Source organism: Urocitellus parryii, unplaced genomic scaffold (assembly GCF_045843805.1).
Source record: "Urocitellus parryii isolate mUroPar1 unplaced genomic scaffold, mUroPar1.hap1 Scaffold_37, whole genome shotgun sequence".
Lineage (NCBI taxonomy): Eukaryota > Metazoa > Chordata > Mammalia > Rodentia > Sciuridae > Urocitellus > Urocitellus parryii.
In genome coordinates this window covers 8,762,920-8,775,390 of record NW_027553327.1, presented here as the reverse complement: position 1 = coordinate 8,775,390, position 12,471 = coordinate 8,762,920, and the positions used below count along the sequence as shown (strand labels likewise).

At 46.1% G+C, this 12,471-nt stretch overlaps 1 pseudogene; it reads right to left on the bottom strand.

The window, feature by feature from the left end:
* Positions 1–1,321: 1,321 nt before the first annotated feature.
* Positions 1,322–2,481, bottom strand: LOC144252205 (dnaJ homolog subfamily B member 14-like; annotated as a pseudogene).
* Positions 2,482–12,471: the final 9,990 nt, after the last annotated feature.

The following is a 12,471-nucleotide window of genomic DNA, read 5'->3' as shown; positions in this document are numbered from 1 at the left end:
GGCACCCAGGGCCAGCAAGGGGCACACTGAACACAGGGTCAGTTCCAGAGCAGGTGCAGAGGGAAGAAAGTAAAGTTCCCCTCATGTCCTGAGGTTTCTTCCCAGCCAGCACACCCCCTAACACTACCTTGCACAGAGATTATTTACATCTTTCCTGTCTCAGAATCTCAGAAGTTTGTCCTTTTCTAAATCAGGCTTGTATGAAAGTCTCTTTATCAGCACAGGCTACTCAATAATATTTCTTGATGAACATTAATTTTTTAACCTTTATTTTATTTATTTACTTTTATGTGGTGCTGAGGATCAAACCCAGGGCTTCAAGTGTGCTAGATGAGCACTCTACAGCTGAGCCACAACCCAACCCCCCGCCCCGAACATTAATTTTTTAATGATAATTTCTGCCCAGTGTCTGCAATGTAAACTTTATAAACTTATCTTTTCAGTACCATGGTTTCATATCAGGGGGCCCTACCCTGAGCTCCATCCTAGCCCTGCCTCAGTATTATTTTAAGACAGGTTCTCTCAGAGGCCCAGGCTGGTCTTGAACTAGTTATCTTCCTACCTCATCATCCCGAGTACCTGGGATTAAAGGTGAGCTCTACCACATCCAGTTTAACTTTATAAACATTTGATGCCATGTCTTATCCCCTCCATGCTCAGATGGATACCCTGATCTCTCCCCATGACACCTTCCCATTCCCAATCTGCTCAGTGTGCTTCCTGTTATGGGTCAGGTCATAGAACACATGTTACAGTAGAGCCCACATACTGCCAGAACCTTTCACCCCTGGGACCTTTGGCAATGTCTGGAGTCAGTTTTATTTTCTCTTCTTTTAAAAAAGAAATTTTCCAAGGCAATTAGTTGTTAGGTAACATTGTAGCTGCCAAACCTCCAGCCATCACACAACACCACCCACAGCAAGGCATTATTGGAACCAAATGGCTATGTACAAAACTGAGAAGCAGTGATATAAAGGCCTAAACCCAGTTAAAATGCACAGAAATATGCATATTCAGAATAAACTTTCATGTACGTGAGCTTTCTATCCTAGTGATGAGGCTCTGTGACACCCAATTCTCAAACCCAGGGCTCCAAGTTCTGTGTGGCCTGTGGACAGGGATGAACTGAGAAAGGTCTTGAAGAGAAAGAGGCTCCCTTGGCAAAGACCCAGGAGGGAGCGTGGTCAGTTATGCAGGAGACTGTGGGACCTGTAAGGTGGCTCTGAAACTGGCCCCAGGTCCCTGAAGACATGCTCTGCTCAGGACCATTCTGTTCCCATCATGGAGTGAGGTGACCCCAGGTATAAATAAAAATTCCAGATCATCCTCCTTTATAAAGGCTAGTCAGCAGGTCCAGTTCTTTACAGGTGTCCATGTTCAAGGCATCTGCCTTCCTTCCGAGTCGATCATCACGGTATACTTTTGCTGCATACTGCATATCTGTTTTTTGCTGTCTTTCTTTCCAGAAATTATTTCAAATATTAGTCACATAATCTTCTTCTACATTCTTTTTTTTTTTTACCTTTGGTAATAACATTCCTTTTTATTCATTTTTAAAGTCCTTGTTGACATAGTAAACAAGGCCTAAATTTTCTGTTTGTATTTTAATGGTTTGCTCTGATCCAGATCTGGGATATAAGGAATAAGGAGGATTGGAGACCATCAGTTGGCTAATAATGACACAGGATCAGTAGAATAATGGGCATCAGCTGTATAAACACAGAAAAACCTCCCTCTCCCCTTTTTCTTCTCTTTCATGTCCACTATGTCAATGCTGATGTTGATGGCTATAACCAGCTTGGACATTTGAAAATGAGTGTACACTACCTGAAGGAAATACACCACCAAAATATATATTGAATAAGTCTTCTGGAGTTATATCAGCTTCACAGCCTCTATGGAAATTTAATCTGCCATTGTCTTGGTGATTGCATGCTTGTTCTTCACTGCCTGTGAGATACACTGTTTTCATTTTTCTGGATTGCTTAAAACAGCATAAGCATTTCCAATCTTTTTACAAGCATCTGTTGCTCAGGATGCATGGTTTTTTCTGGATGAAACTTCAAAGCAAGCAAATCTTCATCACCAGCATCTTTTGTAACTCCAAGTACTTCATAGTAATTTTTACATTTGTTAATTCTGAGAACTCCCTCTACTTGGTCTTTGGTAAAGCATTTTCCACTTTCACCACCACGGGATATGCTGTGCTTTGTGCAGTGGGGTTTGCTGGGATCACTAGTCCTGATGGTGTTCCGCAATGAGGACTATTTCCAGCAGTGCTTCATTTTTCATAATTATCTCCCATAGTGCTCTATTCCCAGCTAGTCAGGAAGGCTGAGGCAAGAGGACTGCTTGAGCCCAGGAGTTGAAGACCAGCCTGAGCAACAGCGGGCCCAGGGCAGAGGGTAGAGATTCTGAAGGGAGCGCTGGGCCTTCTTGCGGTTGCCGGTGATCTGGGTCTCCCTGGCGACCTTGACACATTTCTCTGCCTTATTCCGGTTCCCCCCAGGACTTGCGCCTGGTTCTCTTTCCTTGAGAAGCGCTGCTACGACGGGGAAGCAGCCACTGCCTAGGAGGCGAGGCCAGCCCGGGTGGGAGCCAGGGGCTGCAGCGAGCCAGGAGGAGCACCCAGGACCATGGTGGCGTGGCGGTGGCAGCAGGGGTGCAAGGGCGGGCCTTGCAGCTCCGCGTCCTCACAGCGACCTCCCTGCCCCCAGTGGGCCACTCTGGCGCCAGCCATCTCTCCCAGCCCCAGACCAATCTCCTGGGCCTGGGCGTCCCAGCCCAAATGGAGGCCAGTAGAAAGAGCCGACTGGCTGGGAGCTAAGGAGGCCACAGCAGCCCAGGGCAACAGCAGCCATATGCAGAGAGGGGTGGGGACCTCTTTAGGTTTTTATGTATATAAAATTGGGTCATCTAAAACTGAAGTTCCTTGAATTCTCCTTCCCACTTTGAAGGGCCTTTGCTTCCCTGTCCTGTAAATTGCTATTGCTAAGGCTTGCAGTGTGATGTTGACTAGAGGTGGGCAGGCTGGGCTTCCCCCAGGTCTGAGAGAGCCTCTGCTTGGCCCTCATTTGGATAAGCTAGAGAGTGGGGATCTACAGCAAACCCTTAAGTTCAGACGCACTTCCTCCTCATGGTTCTCACAAGTTCTGCACCACACAGGAACATGTGCTGGGATATGACCTCAGTAGTGCTGTGGGACATGGTGGAAGGTCTCAGGGGCAGCCATTGGGTAGCCTGGCCCAGGGTGTCAGTTGTTGTCTCTATCTGTGGATGATGTGGACATGCTGAGAAAGACAGGACAGCAGCAGCATGGGCAGGTAGTTGTGTGCCCAGGACGATCACAAGACACATGTCCCAGACAGTGAGATGCTGTTTCCCCAGATCCTGCACTGCCCAGGAGCAGGAAGAGAGGAACAGGTCACAGATGATAGATAGATATATAGATAGATAGATAGATAGATAGATAGATAGATAGATAGATAGATACAACTCTGTGAAGTTGTCTGGAGCCAGCGGTGAGCCACTCACTACCTGCTTTGTCAGGAATGTCCCCTCTTCAGACCTTTCCTGGCATTTGGCCATCCTCACATCAGTAGGTACCAAAAAAGACTGACTCTGTCCTTGGTAAATCCAAACCAGTGTGCCCACTGGGACTGGGACTGGGACTGGCTCCTGGTTCCTGGGCTTCCTGGATCCCAAGTTCAGACAGTTCCATTACCAAAGAAGTGAGGTGAGGTCACTTCCTTCAGGAACTGAATGAGGTCACTCTCTTAGCAACCACTTTCTCCTCACAGTTGCTTCCAAGGGTCCCATGAGATGGAGGCTGCCCCTGCTTCCTGTGACACTTTCACAAGTTAGAATGGTATATCCACCATAGGCACCCAGGAACAGCTCTCCACACAGGCCTGATTTGGTCCATCTTGTCTACATTAAGAAGAGAGAGGCTCATTCAGACACATCCCTTCATCCTGATCAGGTTGTTTACCATGGAAGATGACTTTTGCTCTCTCAGGTCCTTCATAGCTGCCTACATCTTCTCCAGGGATCATTTCTGCATGGACCTTTGAGGTTCTCGGCAGGTGATAGATGCCCTACATTCCTGTATTGTAAGACCAACTCTGTCCCTGCTCTTCTGTAGCATTGGATTCAGGGAACAGTGTATGGTTAGAGGTCAGAACATGTTCCATTTGGGTTAGGAATCATTCTGCTGGATGAAGAATGGTATTGGGAACCTGCCATATTTATAATGATATATAGGAGATATATGTATGAAAACAGAAATCTAAGTAAGATTTCAAGCCCAGAAGGGCATTGGGCCCTTGATTGGGATACTTAGCTTTGAATTACATTCTGCACAGATGTCTCAGATAAACTGATATACAACGGCATAAAACCTTGTACCTTGGATGATTGAATGTTCAAGAGAACATCCAGTCAAAAATGGATAGTCCGTAGGATTAGGAAGATAGTCAGTAGGTTTAGGAAGAAGAGTGAGTATCAAATTTGGACCAAATGTTCTTTAGCACTAGGGTGTCAGTTAGAGAGTGAATGTAAATGTCAGCACATGTGAAGAGTCAGTCACAATGATGAACTGGGGAGATTATGTAGGAAAGCAGATATCAATAGAGACATTAGGAAATCAGGTGAAGTATAAAGTGTGTGATAGGATTAGATATTTTCAATAGGGTTGAGGTTGAATATATATTCTTAGGAAAAAGCAACAGTGTAGTCACCAATAGGATTGACATTTGAGAGGGTTAGGCAACCTGGACAAGGATGTTTTTAGTAATCCATGCTCACTTTCCATTTATCCTTTGGTACAATTATAAGTGTGAACTTTGCATTTTGTGCCCAGAATATCACTGTGATAAAATGTATATGTAGATCAGGTGACATGAGTACTTCTTCCACCATTTGTGGGAGCAATATCTTGAATACGTATTCATTAGTATTTGAGAGCACAAATAGATGTACCCTGTGTCTATGAATATAGAGATAATGCATGAATAGACCATACTGTGCATAAATAATATAACTGGTTCCAATTTAAATAATGGATTGAATTGATATCTGAAAATATATAGGAAATCTAATATTGATACACAATCATTCATTCAAATCAGTTATACATCTAATGGTCATATTAGTGTTATGGTTTACCATGAAGCGTGTGTGAGTTTTGCTTCAAAAGTGATTATGGAAATCGAAAATAGTGTGTTTGGAAAGAAGTCTCATGAAAAGACCAGTCCAGAAACATAGAGGAGTACATGTGTTCTGAAGCAGGAAGTGATTGAAAGTGAACCAAATACCTGGAAATTTGTGAACTTGTGGATGAAATATATATCCAATGATGTGCATCAACTGAAGAAATAGTAATGTACCAGTGTTGAATAAAAAGGAACGTCAAAATACACATCATGTCTCACAGGAATCTACTTGCATTGATGCTAAACTGGGTCAGTTACTTTAGTAATATTAGGATTTCTATGAACCATCCAGTGAAGTGAGTTTTGAGTACTAGGAAACAAATATGTATTTCAGGTGGATGAATATTTCTGAGAAAAATCTTGTGAAAAGTTGATTAGAAATTCACATACATGAACATGAATGAATTTAGAAAGTGTATAATAAGACACATATATTTCATATTTGGAAAAATCTGGAGAGTGTGTGTGTATATATACAAACAAAACAAACACACACAGAAATTAAAAAGTAGAAATATATATGCCAATCAAAATTCATCATGAAATATATATCATCCACAGATCCAAAAATATTTACTTTACTGAACATGGATTTATGTATCATGTTGTTCAAGGAGAAAGGTCACCCCTAGGTTGAATTTTCAGTTCCAACCCCATTTAGGAGGAGTGATCTATTCTCACAATTTGTATCTGCCAAGTCAGCCGCCTCACAAGAATGTACGTGGGATACCAGGTAGGATTCTATTTGTGCATATAAATATACATGTGCTGAATAGGCTACAGAGAAAGGGAGACAGGAATTCACATATTTGTTAACTTTACAAACACATGGAGAACTACTTCTCTTAAATTAGACTAGATTTATAACACCTAGCCTCTATAATGCAAAAACAAAGTCCAACTCTACACCATGCCTCCTCTGAACTGCTTGTATTGCTATTCTGTTAGGGTTATTTTCCTCCATCATATCAGGATTCATAATCAGAGTCTAGTAGGGTATGGGTTAGTGTCAAGGATTCAGTATTTCGAATGGAAAATAGGAAAATGTATCTAAAGGGTATGCAATTATGTGCTACACAAAATTCTTCCAACTCTCATCCAGAACAATGCCGTGACATTACCTTTGCCCCAAGTAAGGCACAATTCGATAAGAAGAGTTAGAAAATCTGTGAATACATATCTGCAATGGAAAATGCTCAGGAGTTCACAACCTTGGAGGTGTTAGAGGAGTTTTCCATAAGTAAGGGACAGAGTAAACACTCCACAAACATGGAGCTCTGCTGGCCTAAAGACTTCTTGGGAAACTGCCTCTGAGGTTGGGCACTTGAAATATATGTTGTTGTCAGGAGCTTTAGCTTCCTTGGTAGTGAGACCATCAAAGCTGGGTCTGCATCTATGTGACATGGAGGACATCGTTTCTGATTTTGCAATGGACATGAGGCAGAAGTGCTGATTTCTCTCTTTGTAGGTAAATTACGGCCACTGGGGGCTAAGTGTCTCCCCATGTGGACTGTGAGGCCACTTGGTCATCCTCCACTTTTCGTGGTGTTTCTTGCTGCTTCACTGGGAGTTTCCTACTTGCTTCCTGAAATACAAGGAGTTCAATTGGCACACAGTGCTGGAGGGAGTTCTGTCACGTGTTCTGACTCAGGGTCCTCCGAGAATGCACAAACCAGGCTTCTATCCCACAGAGCTTGCCCCCTTGACCATAGCAACCTGATTCTGAACATTGCCCTGAAACCTCTACATGTAACAAGATTCCTTTACATATAAGGTCTGCTGGCTACACCATGTCAGTCACAAGCCATTTGGAACCCAATGCCAGATGCATATGGCCCCACACAGATGTTTTATCACACACCTTCACACCACTGCTCTAGGCCCACTAATCAGCAGGCTCCAACTTACTGGCAACTCTGTTCTACACCATTTTCATTAAACCCAGTCAATCAAGGCACTGTCTGGTACACTCATGATCAGCAAACAAGACATCCATAGGTACTCAGGTGCCACCAGCTCATGGGAATTTCAAAAATTTCATGGTATTTATCAAGCCATTTTAAAGGATGCACTTGGAGACACTGTGGGTTTCTTTTCATTCAGGAACCACTAAATGGCGAGGAAGCTCATTTCAATGAAAGCTCTGGACAAACACTCAGAGGCAAGGCTTCCCAAGAGTGGCCAAAAGGTCACATCAAGCCAGGCCCATTGAGGTCTGCAATGTGATGTCCATGTGTGTTTTGACTCTCAACTATGGCTGCCAGGTCTTTAAGAAAAAAATCATGTGATATCCGGGCTGAGATTCCCAGTACTCTGTGGAAAGCCACCCTGGGCCTAGATCTCAATTTCCAAGGGCGACTCTCATGTGTGGCCTCCTAAAATCCCAACACAATTCATGGCAATACTTCTCTGAGTTCAGTTCCAGAACTCAGTCTCCAAGAGGAATCACGCCACAATTCAAGCCCAGGTGGACCCAGTCATCCCTTCCAACCACCACACAAATGAGCACAATTCAAACCAATACACTGCCAATGGCACTCATCTTCTTCCATATAGACACTCATCATAACCTCTGGCTGGTGGTTTCCATGAGGGGTGCAGCCCAAAAAAGTGTCAAAAATAAGCTCCCTTGCCCCTCATTTGCCTACTCTCAGGGTGGCCTGGAAACCCTTCCTGTGAACCAGGAATGATCAAATAGGCCTGCCTTTAACACTGCACTGCTTCTCCAATTTGAGGCCTACTGACTGTCAGGCATAGATTCTTTGTGTGAATTGGAGCCATGAGAAAACCCAACCACCTATGGGCTAGCCTCTGCGGGGCTTTGAAGAACTCATTTGACCCAAAGGATCCCTATTCTCACTTGATGGAGGTCAGGAACTTTACAGAGGAAGGCGAGAGATTCATCCACAGTGACTGCTCTTTTTGCCATTTTGGCTTTGGATGCACACATGGGATCTTTCTTAAATCCATCAGGTGCTGAGAATCTAAGCCACAGCCTCACACAGGGCCAAGAGGCTGATTCAGACACATCCCTTTGCAAAGCAATTAAGCAAAAAGCCACAGGTGCTGCCCATTCATTTCCATTTGAAAACTGTTTACTTCAGGCTTCCCAAGGGGCTGGCCTTCAGTTCTCCAGTATATGGCCATGTCACAGAGCTGGGAAGTGGTACATATCTTGGACACAAAACCATGAGCCTATTCTGGAGAGTGGCCAGAATTCAGGAAAAAAACAGGAACTTAGGAAGATAGTAGGTTTGCCCATGGATAAGGCAAGCCCCAGTCCATTCATAAATTGGGCAGGATGAATGCTGGGAAATTTTCTACTAGACAGGACACATCCATTGATGCATTCTCTTTTCTAATGTCTACAAACAGGGACACAGTGGGATACAAAGACAAAGAAACACTCGCCTTGTCAAACGACTTACTAGAAACAGTCCACTCCAAACCAAACAAACCGCCTTTCCTACCTATTCTAAGAACATGAGACAAAACCACAAACTCACACCCACACCCACAAAGGCACCTCCTTCCCCCAAGTAGGTCTGTGACTATCCGGAGTGTCGTCTGACTGGTGGGGCATACTATCTTCCCCCAAAATGGCCTGTCCTCTCTCAGATCTGGCCTCCTTGGCAAACTCTGTGAAGTTGTCTGGAGCCAGTGGTGAGCCACTCACTACCTGCTTTGTCAGGAAAGTCCCCTCTTCAGACCTTTCCTGGCATTTGGCCATCCTCACATCAGTAGGTACCAAGAAAGACTGACTCTGTCCTTGGTAAATCCCAACAAGTGAGCCCACTGGGACTGGGACTGGGACTGGTTCTGGGTGCCTGGCTTCCTGGATCCCAAGTTCAGACAGTTCCATCACCAAGGAAGTGAGGTGAGGTCACTTCCTTCAGGAACTGAATGAGGTCACACTCTTAGCAACCACTTTGTCCTCACAGTTGCTTCCAAGGGTCCCATGAGATGGAGGCTGCCCCTGCTTCCTGTGACACTTTCACAAGTTAGAATGGTATATCCACCCTAGGCACCCAGGAACAGCTCTCCACACAGGCCTGATTTGGTCCATCTTGTCTACATTAAGAAGAGAGAGGCTCATTCAGACACATCCCTTCATCCTGATCAGGTTGTTTACCATGGAAGATGACTTTTGCTCTCTCAGGTCCTTCATAGCTGCCTACATCTTCTCCAGGGATCATTTCTGCATGGACCTTTGAGTTTCTCAGCAGGTGGTAGATGCCCTACATTCCTGTATTGTAAGACCAACTCTGCCCCTGCTCTTCTGTAACATTGGATTCAGGGAACAGTGTATGGTTAGAGGTAAGAACATGTTCCATTTGGGTTAGGAATCATTCTGCTGGATCAAGAATGGGAACCTGCCATATTTATAATAATATATATGTGAAATATATGTATGAAAACAGGAATCTAAGTAAGATTTGAAGGCCCGAAGGGCATTGGGCCCTTGATTGTGATACTTAGCTTTGAATTACATTCTGCACAGTTGTCTCAGATAAATTGATATACAATGGCATAAGACCTTGTACCTTCATGATTGAATGAAGAAGAGAAGATCCTGTCCAAAAGGGATAGTAGGTAAGATTAGGAAGCTAGTCGGTAGGTTTAGGAAGAAGAGTGAGTATAAAATTTGGACCAAATGTTCTTTAGCAATAGGGTGTCAGTTAGAGAGTGAATGTAAATATCAGCACATGGGAAGAGTCAGTCACAATGATGAACTGGGGAAATATATGTAGAAAGTAAATATCAATAGAGACATTAGGAAATCAGGCAAAGTATAAAGTGAGTGATAGGATTAGATATTTTCAACAGGGTTGAGGTTGAATATATAATCTTAGGAAGAAACAAATGTGTAGTCACCAATAGGATTGACATTGGAGAGCATTAGGCAACCTGGAGAAGGATGTTTTTAGTAATCCATGCTCACTTTCCAATTAGGCTTTGCTACAATCATAAGTGTGACCTTTGCATTTTGTGTCCTGAATATTACAGTGATAAAATGTATATGTAGATCAGGTGACATGAGTATTTCTTCCACCATTGCTGGGAGCAATATCTTGAAGACGTAATAATTAGTATTTGGGGGTACAAATAGGTGTACCCTGGGTCTATGAATATAGAGATAATGCATGAATAGACCATACTGTGCATAAATATTATAACTGGTTCCAATTTAAATAATGGATTGAATTGATATTTGAAAATATATAGGAAATCTTATATTGATACACAATCATTCATTCCAACCAGTTTTACCTCTAATGGCAATATTAGGGTTATGGTTTACTATGAAGGGTGTGTGAGTTTTGCTTCAAAAGTGATTATGGAAATGGAAAATAATGTGTTTGGAAAGAAGTCTCATGAATAAACCAGTCAAGAAACATGGAGGAATACATGTGTTCTGAAGCAGGAAGTGATTGAAAGTGAACCAAATGCCTAGAAATTTTTAAATTTGAGGATGAAATATATATCCTATGAAGTGCATCAACTGAAGATATAGTAAGGTACCAGTGTTGAATAAAAATGAACGTCAAAATACATATCATGTCCTATAGGAATCCACTTGCACTGATGTTAAACTGGGTCAGTTACTCTAGTAAGATTAGGATTTCTATGCACCATCCACTGAAGTGAAGATCTGCTCCTCTTGGCCCTGCTCCCCTGTATCCTGCTCCCCCTTATCCTGCATCCTCTGTCCCTGCTCCCCTGGGCCATGCTCCCCTGGACCCTGCTCCTCCCTGACCCTCCTCCCCTTGGCTGTGCTCCCTCTGTCCCTGCTCCCCTGGGCCCTTCTCCCCACTGGGCTTTGCTCCCCCTGGACTGTGCTCCCCTGTCCCTGCCCCCCCTGTCCCTACTCCCTGTGTACTCTGATCCCCTTAGCCCTGAACTCCTGGGCCCTGCTCCCTGTGGTCCTCCTCTCCATGGGCCCTGCTCAACCTCTTCCAGCTCTCCCCAGCCCTGCTCCCCCTGGCCCTGCTCCCCTGGGCCCTACTCCCTCTAGTCCTTCTCACCTGAGCCCTCTCCCCTGGTTCTCCTCCTCCTAGGCCCTGGTCCCCCTGGGTCCTGCTCCCTCCTGGCCCTAACTCCCCGAGGCTGCACTCCCTCTGGCCCTGCTCCCCTTGGCCATGTTCCTCCTGGCCCAGCTCCCCTGTGCCCTGCTCTCTCTGGTCCTGCTTTCCTGGGCCTTGCTCCCCCTGGCACTGCTCCCCATGGGCCCTACTCCCCCTGTTCCTAATCCCCTGGTCCTGCTATCCTTGGGCCCTGCTCCACCTGGTCCTGCTTCCCTGGGTCTCTCTCCCTATGGTCCAGCTCCCCCTGGCCCTGTTCCTACTGGCCCTGCTCCCCTGGGCCCTGATCCCTCTGGTCCTGCTTCCCATGGGCCCTGTTCCCCATGGGCCCTGCTCCCCTGGGACACGCTCCCTCTAATAATGCTTTCCTGGGCACTGCTCTCCCTGGTTCTGCTCCCCAGGGCCCTGCTACCCCTGTGTCCTGCTTACCCTGTACCTGCTCCCCTGGGACCTACTTCCCTGGGCCGAACTCCCCCCTGGCACTACTCCCCTGGGCTGTGTTTCCTCTCGACCTGCTCCCCTGGGCACTGCTCCTACTGACCCTGATCCCTCTGGCCCTGCTCATAGGGACGCTGCTCTTCCTGGCCCTAATCCCTTGGCCATGCTCCCCTGGCCCTGCTCCCCTGGATCCAGCGTTCTTGGGCCCTGCTGCACCAGGCCCTGCTCCCCCTGGTCTTGCTCTCCATGGGCCCGGCTCTCCCAGGCATATTCCCCCTGTTCTCTACTTCTCCGGGGCCCTGCTCCCACAGGCCCTGCTCCCCATGGTACTGCAGTCCCTCAGCCCTTCTCCTTCTGGCCCTGCTCCCTCTGGTCCTTTTATGTCTGGCTCTGCTCCCCCTGGCTCTGACCCCTGGGCCCTGCTCCTCTGGGACCTTCTCCCCCTTGCCCAACTACCCTGGGCCCTGTATCAACTTGACCTTCTTCCCCTGGCCCTGCTCCCCATGGGCCCTGCTCTTCCTGCCCTAATCCCCTGGCCCTGCTCTCCCTGGCCCTGCTAATTTGGGCCATGCTCCTCCTGGGCCCTGCTCCCCTGTTCTCTACTACCTCCTGGGCCCTTCTCCGCCTGGGTCCTGCTCCGCCTGGTCCTGCTCCCCATGGGCCCTGTCCCCGGGCCCTTCTCCCCCTGTTAACTGTTCCCCCTGGCCCTGCTCCCTCTTACCCTGTTTCCACTGAGC